The 8,643-nt window shown below is 40.1% G+C and overlaps 1 pseudogene; it reads right to left on the reverse strand.

Annotated features, from left to right (window-relative positions):
- Nucleotides 1-44: 44 nt before the first annotated feature.
- Nucleotides 45-8,398, reverse strand: LOC103071871 (amine oxidase [flavin-containing] A-like; annotated as a pseudogene).
- Between the last annotated feature and the right edge of the window lie 245 nt (nt 8,399-8,643).

Consider the following 8,643-nt stretch of genomic DNA (forward strand, 5'->3'; position numbering starts at 1 on the left):
TCTGGGAAAGAGTAAGCAGAAAGCAGAAAGCCGAAACTTCAGGATCAGGTCGGCAGCCTGAATTTGTACACCACAAACCACAGGGCAGTTATCGATGTGGAAAATCCGATGATCTTCAGCAGGCCTGCCACGGAAGGCAGGTTCCTCTCCCAGAAGGTGTGGGTGATTTCTACAGCTGGAACATCCTCTGATTCAGGTTCTTGGACCCATATGTCTCTCTTTGCCGCCTTCCCCAAAGCATTCAAGACCTCTCTAGCTGCCCGTTCTCCGGCCTCTACTGCTCCTTGCATGTGACCGCTCCACTATGTGGCAGTCTTCGTGCCAGCAAAGTAAATCCTGCCTACGGGCTGGCGAATCACCCTTCCATACTGAGTCATGATCCCAGGGGGGAGGTAGGCAGTGTAGCAGCCCCCGGAGTATCCCTCCTCACACCAGTTCTTCTCTTCATAGCGCACCGTTGTAAAGCTTCTTGGGATCCTAGCGCTTTGGCGTACAGCGCACAGATTCTCCTCTTCCTTAGTTCTTTATGGACCTCAGGAAGGCGGTCAGCTTTTCGAGCAAGGACGGCGCCCATGAGGGTGGGCAGCGATCCATCTGGCTTGGTGTCATCCAGCGTTATTGAAATCGGAGCTTCCTCATCTTCGATGATCATACAGCTGCAGTAATCGTTTTTCTTCCAAAAGGCCTCCTTGTAATACGTCATGCACTTAATGATAGCCCCCACTGGAAGACGCTGGATTAACTGGTTTCTCTCTGAAGGAATCTCTGCTCTGAAGTGTATCTTGGCAGTCAAAGTTGGAGGGATGGCACTAATTATGTATCGGCACTCATAAAGTTGATGATCCAACATCTCTATCATGATGTTGTCACCTGACTGGTCCACATAGGTGACAGGACACCCCAGCTTCACTCTGTCCCCGAGGAGGTGCATTATCCTCTCGCTTGCCTGACCAGATCCGCCTACAGACGTCTGTTCCTGGCCCTGTTGGTAATGGAGGATATCCGAGTGGTGCCTCCACACTGCTTCACATACCACAAGAACCACAGGGCAGACACCTCGTGGGGTTCAGAGGTCACACTGATATTCACAAAGAGAGATGCAAACTGCCTAGCAGTCCTGTCTCCCCTCACAATCACTGTGGTTCATGCCTCATCATACCACCCTTTCACACCATCCACTCTTCCTGTAACATCCATTTTTCTATTTTTACTAATAAGTGTGATACAATTCACAACTTAAAAATTCTAAACTAGTATGCCATCTGTTGCTATGAATATGAAAGATAGTGCCTCATTTGGAGACTTTTATTACATTAAAGCATGAAATGTGGACTCGTGAACTCCCAGTAACCTGTAAAAATCTCTAATTTTGGAACACCTTTAGGATTCACATGCTCCCTCTTTTTTTTTTTTTAATCTTTATTGGAGTATAATTGCTTCACGATACCGTGTTAGTTTCCATTGCACAACAAAGCAAATCAGCCATATGCATACACATGTCCCCATGTCCCCTCCCTCTTGAGCCTCCCTCCCGTCCTCCCTATCCCACCCCCTAGGTCACCGCAAAGCACCGAGCCAATCTTCCTGTGCTATGCGGCTGCTTCCCACCAGCCAACTATTTTACATTCGGTAGTGTATACATGTCAATGCTACTGTCACTTCGCCCCAGCTTCCCCCTCCCACCCTGTGTCCTCAAGTCCATTCTTTATGTCTACATCTTTATTCCTGCCCTGCAACTAGGTTCATCAGTACCATTTTTTTTTTTTTTAGATTCCATATATATGCGTTAGCATACGGAATTTGTTTTCCTCTTTCTGACTTACTTCACTCTGTGTGACAGACTCTAGGTCCATCTACCTCCCACAGATAACTCAACTTCGTTCCTTTTTATGGCTGAGTAATATTCCATTGTATATATGCGCCACATCTTCTTCATCCATTCATCTTTTGATAGACATCTACGTTGGTTCCATGTCCTGTTTATTGTAAATAGTGCTGCAGTGAACATTGTGGTGCATGTTTCTTTTTGAATTATGGTTTTCTCAGGGTGTATGCCCAGTAGTGGGATTGCTGGGTCATATGGTAGTACTATTTTTAGTTTTTTAAGGAACCTCCATACTGTTTTCCATAGTGGCTGTATCAATTTACATTCCCACCAACAGTGTAGGAGGGTTCCTTTTCACCACACCCTTTCCAGCATTTACTTTTTCTAGCTTTTTTGATGATGGCGATTCTGACCGGTGTGAGGTGATACCTCATTGTAGCTTTGATTTGCATTTCTCTAATAATTAGTGATGTTGAGCATCTTTTCATGTGCCTCTTGGCCATGCTATCTGTATGTCTTCCTTGGTGAAATGTCTATGTAGGTCTTCTGCCCATTTTTTAAATGGATTGTTTGTTTTTTTGATACTGAGCTCCATGAACTGTTTGTATATTTTGGGGATTAATCCTTTGTCTGTTGTTTCATTTGTAAATATTTCTCCCATTCTGAGGGTTGTCTTTTTGGCTCGTTTATGGTTTTCTTTGCTGTGCAGAAGCTTTTAAGTTTAATTAAGTCCCATTTGTTTATTTTTGGTTTTATTTCTGTTACTCTAGGAGGTGGGTCAAAAAAGATCGTCCTGTGGTTTATGTCAGAGTGTTTTTCCTATGTTTTCCTCTAAAAGTTTTATAGTATCTGGTCTTACATTTAAGTCTTTAATCCATTTGGAGTTTATTTTTGCATATAGTGTTAGGTAGTGTTCTAATTTCATTCTTTTACACATAGCTGTCCAGTTTTCCCAGCATCACTTATTGAAGAGGCTGTCTTTTCTCCATTGTATGTTCTTGCCTCCTTTGTTGTAAATTAGGTGCCCATATGTGCGTGGGTTTATCTCTGGGCATTCTATCCTGTACCATTGATCTATATTTCTGTTTTTGTGCCAGTACCATACTGTCTTGATTACTGTAGCTTTGTGGCATAGATTGAAATCGGGGAGCCTGATTCCTCCAACTCCGTTTTCCTTTCTCAAGATTGCTTTGGCTATTCGGGGTATTTTGTGTTTCCATACGAATTGTAAGAGCTTTTTATTCTAATTCTGTGAAGAATGCCATTGGTAGTTTGATAGGGGTTGCATTGAATCTGTAGATTGCTTTGGGTAGTATAGTTATTTTCGAAATATTGATTCTTCCAATCCAAGAACATGGTACATGTCTTCATCTGTTTATGTCATCTTTGATTTCTTTCATCAGTGTCTTGTAGTTTTCTGAGTACAAATCTTTCACCTCCTTAGGCAGGTTTATTCCTAGGTATTTTATTCTTTTTGTTGCAGTGGTAAATGGGAGTGTTTGATTTTTCATTGTTGGTGTATAGGAATGCCAGAAATTTCTGTGCATTAATTTTGTATCCTGCAACCTTACCAAATTCATTAGTTCTAGTAGTTTTCTGGTAGCATCTTTAGGATTTTCTATGTATAGTATCATGTCATTGGCAAATAGTGACAGTTTTACTTCTTCTTTTCCAATTTGTATTCCTTTTAGTTCTTTTTCTTCTCTGATTGCTGTGGCTAGGACTTCCAAAACTATGTTGAATAAGAGTGGCAAGAGTAGACATCTTGTCTTGTTCCTGATCCTAGTGGAAACTCTTTCAGTTTTTCACCATTGAGTATGATGCTCACTGTGGGTTTGTCATATATGGCCTTTATTATGTTGAGGTAGGTTCCCTCTATGCCCATTTCTGGAGAGTTTTTATCATAAATGGGTGTTGAATTTTGTCAAAAGCTTTTTCTTCATCTATTGAGATGATCATATGGTTTTTATTCCTTAATTTGTTAATATGGTGTATCACATTGATTTGCATATATTGAAGAATCCTTGCATCCCTGGGATAAATCCCACTTGATCCTGGTGTATGATCCTTTTAATGTGCTGTTGGATTCTGTTTGCTAGTATTTTGTTGAGGATTTTTGCATCTATGTTCATCAGTGATATTGGTCTATAATTTTCTTTTTTTGTGATATCTTTTTCTGGTTTTGGTATCAGGGTGATGGTGCCTTTGTAGAATAAATTTGGGAGTGTTTCTTCCTCTGCAATTTTTTGGAAGAGTTTGAGAAGGATCAGTGTTAGCTCTTCTCTAAATGTTTGATAGAATTTGCCTGTGAAGCCATCTGGTCCTGGACTTTTGTTGGAAGATTTTTCATTACAGTTTTAATTTAAATACTTGTGATAGGTCTGTTATTGTCTAATTCTTCCTGGTTCAGTCTTGGAAAATTGTACCTTTCCAAGAGTTGGTCCATTTCTTCGTGGTTGTCCATTTTATTGACATATAGCTGTTTGTAGTAGTCTCTTATAATCCTTTGCATTTCTGCAGTGTCAGTTGTGATTTCTCCTTTTTCATTTCTGATTTTATTGATTTGCATCCTCTTTTTTTCTTGAGTCTGGCTAAGGGTTTATCAATTTTATCTTCTCAAAGAACCAGCTTTTAGTTTTATTGATCTTTGCTATTGTTTTATTCATTTCTATTCCATTTATTTCTACAGTGATCTTTATTATTTCTTTCCTTCTACTAACTTTAGGTTTTCTTTGTTCTTCTCTCTCTAGTTGCTTTAAGTGTAGGCTTAGATTGTTTATTTGAGATTTTTCTTGTTTCTTGAGATGAGATTGAATTGTTGTAAACTTCCCTCTGAGAACTGCTTTTGCTGCATCCCATAGGTTTTGGGTCGTTGTTTTTCATTGTCATTTGTTTCTATGTATTTTTTCATTTTTTCTTTGATTTCTTCAGTGATCTCTTGGTTATTTAGTAGTGCACTGTTTAGCCTCCATGTGTTTGTGTTTCTTACAGTTTTCTTCCTGTAATTGATTTCCAATCTCATAGCAATGTGGTCAGAAAAGATGCTTGATATGACTTCAATTTTCTTAAATTTTCCAAGGCTTGTTTTGTGACCCAAGATGTGATCTATCCTGGAGAACGTTTTATGTGCACTTGAGAAGAAAGGGTATTCTGCCACTTTTGGGTGGAATGTTCTATAAATATCCATTAGATCTATCTGGTCTATTGTGTCATTTAAAGCTTGTGTTTCCTTATTTATTTTCTGTTTTATCTGTTCATTGGTGTAAGTGGGGTGTTAAAGTCCCCTACTATTAGTTACTGTCGATTTCTCCTTTCATGGTTAGTATTTGCCTTATGTATTGGGGTGCTCCTATGTTGGGTGCATAAACACTTCTTATTGTTATATCTTCTTCTTGGATTGATCCCTTGATCATTATGTAGTGTCCCTCCTTATCTCTTGTAACAGTCTTTATTTTAAAGTCTATTTTATCTGATACGAGTATTGCTACTCCAGCTTTCTTTTGATTTCCATTTGCATGGAATATCTTTTTCCATCCCTTCCCTTTCAGTCTGTATGTATCCCTATGTCTGAAGTGGGTCTCTTGTAGACAGCATATATATGGGTCTTGTTTTTGTATCCATTCAGCCAGTCTGTGTCTTTTGGTTGGGGCATTTAATCCATTTACATTCAAGGTTATTATTGATATGTATGTTCCTATTACCATTTTCTTAATTGTTTTGGGTTTTTGTGGGTCTTTTTCTTCTCTTGTGTTTCCCACTTAGAGAAGTTCCTTTAGCATTTGTTGTAACGCTGGTTTGGTGGTAGTGAATTCTCTTAGCTTTGTTTGTCTGAAAAGCTTTTGACTTCTCCATTGAATCTGAATGAGATCCTTGCTGGGTAGAGTAATCTTGGTTGTAGGTTTTTCTCTTTCATCACTTTAAGTATATCCTGACACTCCCTTCTGGCCAGCAGAATTTCCACTGAAAAATCAGCTGATAACATTATGGGGATTCCTTTGTATGTTATTTTTTTGTTTTCCCCTTGCTGCTTTTAATATTTTTTCTTTGAATTTAAGTTTTATTAGTTTGATTAATATGTGTCTTGGTGTGTTTTTCCTAGGGTTTATACTGTATGGGACTTTCTGTGCTTCCTGGACTTGGGTGACTATTTCCTTTCCTATATTAGGGAAGTTTTCCACTATAATCTCTTCAAGTATTTTCTCAGACCCTTTCTTTTTCTCTTCTTGTTCTGGGACCCCTATAATTTGAATGTTGGTGTGTTTAGTGTTGTTAGAGAGGTCTCTGAGATTGTCTTCTATTCTTTTCATTCTGTTTTCTTTATTCTTCTCCTTGGCAGTTATTTCCACCATTTTGTCTTCCAGCTCACTTATTCGTTCTTCTGCCTCTCTTATTGTTATTGATTCCTTCTAGCATATTTTTCATTTCATTTATTGTGTTGTTCATCTGTTTGTTCTTTAGTTCTTCTAGATCTTTGTTAAGCATTTCTTGTATTTTCTCATTCCATGCTTCCATTCTATTTCCATGATTCTGGATCATCTTTACTATCATGACTCTGAATTTTTTTTTCAGGCAGATTGCTTATTTCCTCTTCATTTATTTGGTCTTGTAGGTTTTAACCTCACTCCTTCACCTGTGACATATTTTTTGCCATCTCATTTTTTTTTTTTTTTTTTAATGAGTGGGATTGTGTTCCTGTTTTACTGGTTGTTTGGCCTGAGGCTTCCAACCCTGGAGTTTGTAGGCTGTTGGGTAGAGCTGGGTGTTGGTGCTGATATGGGGACCTCCGTGACACCTCACTCTGATGAATATTCCTTGGGGTCTGAGGTTCTCTGTTATTCCAGTGGTTTGGACTCGGAGCTCCCACTGTAGGAGCTTCCCCCCAACCCCAGGCTTGCAAATCAAGATCCCGCAAGCCATGTGGGAAGGCAAAAAAAAAAAAACAACAAAAAACAAAGTAAGAAATAAAATTAGACTAGGAACCTAACAGACATTTTAGAAAGAATGTAAAAATAAAAATAGAGATGAATCAAAAACTGGAAGGTACATCAGTACCACAATAGTAAAAAAGAGGAGGGAAAGGAAAAAAGCGGGGGAAGGCCTTGGCTGTGGGGGGCGGGGCCTAAGCAAGGGCGAGGTCTGGGTGGTGGGTGGGGCCGATGCTCAGGACCCACAGGGCTGGAAAAGGCCCTGGAGGCTGTGGAGGGGGTAGGGCTTAGGCTCAAGGAACAGAAGGGGCCCAGGCATGCCCCCCACCGCAGTCTCCGAGGGCAGGGGACCTCACCTGGGAGCCCAGCAGGCTTCCTGGGCTCGAGTGGGCGGGGCAAATGCCCTCCTCTCCTCTCCCGCTCCTCCTGGAGGGCCCCTCCCGCCTGCCTCTCCTGATCTCCCCGGCCTCAGGGGCACTGGTCTTGTCTGGCCTCCACTTTTCCTCTCCCCTCGGTCCCCCCTACATCCTACCAGTTCACTTTGGGGTTCCTCCCGTCTCTTTGAGGGTCAGAGTCCCCCACCAGCGACCAGGGAGGTGCCCTAGTTGTGGGGAGACGCTAACTCTGCGTCTTCCCACACCGCCATCTTGACTCCTCCCCACATGCTCTCTTAAAAGAGCAATTCCAAAGAAGACTCTGAGGCTCAAATCAAACACAATTAAAACCAGCTTTAAACGTGCTTGACTTTAGTAGAAATCAATGTGAAGCCTTCATAAATTTTAATTGACTTTAACTTCCTGCTTTGTATTTATTTTCTTTACTGATAGTCCATATAGGAAGACCCAGCAATTAATATGATTATTAGAAGAGGGTCTATTCAAATCTGCTGTCTGCTGCTATAACTATATGGCACATATTGGTAACTTATCAGAATCCACAATTTACCTCTTTTCATATCATTAATACATCATAATCGGATTCAGAAGTTTAGTATTACTTTAACAAATGTGAAGTGTACTCAGGAACAGGAACAAGATTTTATATATGTAAATAATCTACATGTTTGTTACATTCCACCACAGATTTTACCTTAAAATACCTAATGCAGTTACAGTACATCAGAGTGAAGACAGATGATTTATACTTGTACGTTTCCTGAAACTGGGGCTTATTTTATGAAGGAGACTTGGCTTAATAATTAGAACTTTCATGTTAACCAAGTTTGGGGCACTTATTTTATACAGTCTCAAATTCTAAGATTAAACACAATTTCAATCAATATTTTTACTGAGCAAAAATTATGTCTGGTTCTCTTTTCTATAAGACCATCAGTCTACTTACTACATTTCTGAGCTTATAGTTAACTTTACAGTCTTTACATTATTATATATGTAACATACACTTGCAGAGCTTAGAAGTCAAACCCTGCTAAAAAGACTTGTGCCAAAAGTGGCCCCTAACCCCAGCTCAGAGGCATCACTTTCAGCTCTTCTGTTCTTTTTAAAATTGTTTACTTTTAAAACCACTTTACTGAGGTATGATTGATATGTAAAAAGCTGTACGTTTTTAATGTATACAACTCGATGAGTTTGGGAATAAGAACATGCCATGAAAGCATCACCACCGTCAAGGCTGTTGACAAATCCATCACCTCCCAGTTTCCTCCCACCCCCTTTAACAGTAGTATTTTGCATGTGTGTGGTAACACACGATCTGCATGTTTTAAGTATACAGTCATACTGTTAGCTACAGGCACTGTGCTGAACAGATCTCCAGTACTTATTTTTGCAAGGTAAGTTAGTTCTGGCCCCTTCCAGTCAACTGGGGAAGGAGCGCGCGCACACACACACACACACACACACACACACACACACACACACACACACACACACA

The sequence above is a fragment of the Lipotes vexillifer genome, unplaced genomic scaffold (assembly GCF_000442215.2).
Source record: "Lipotes vexillifer unplaced genomic scaffold, Lipotes_vexillifer_v1.1 scaffold413, whole genome shotgun sequence".
Lineage (NCBI taxonomy): Eukaryota > Metazoa > Chordata > Mammalia > Artiodactyla > Lipotidae > Lipotes > Lipotes vexillifer.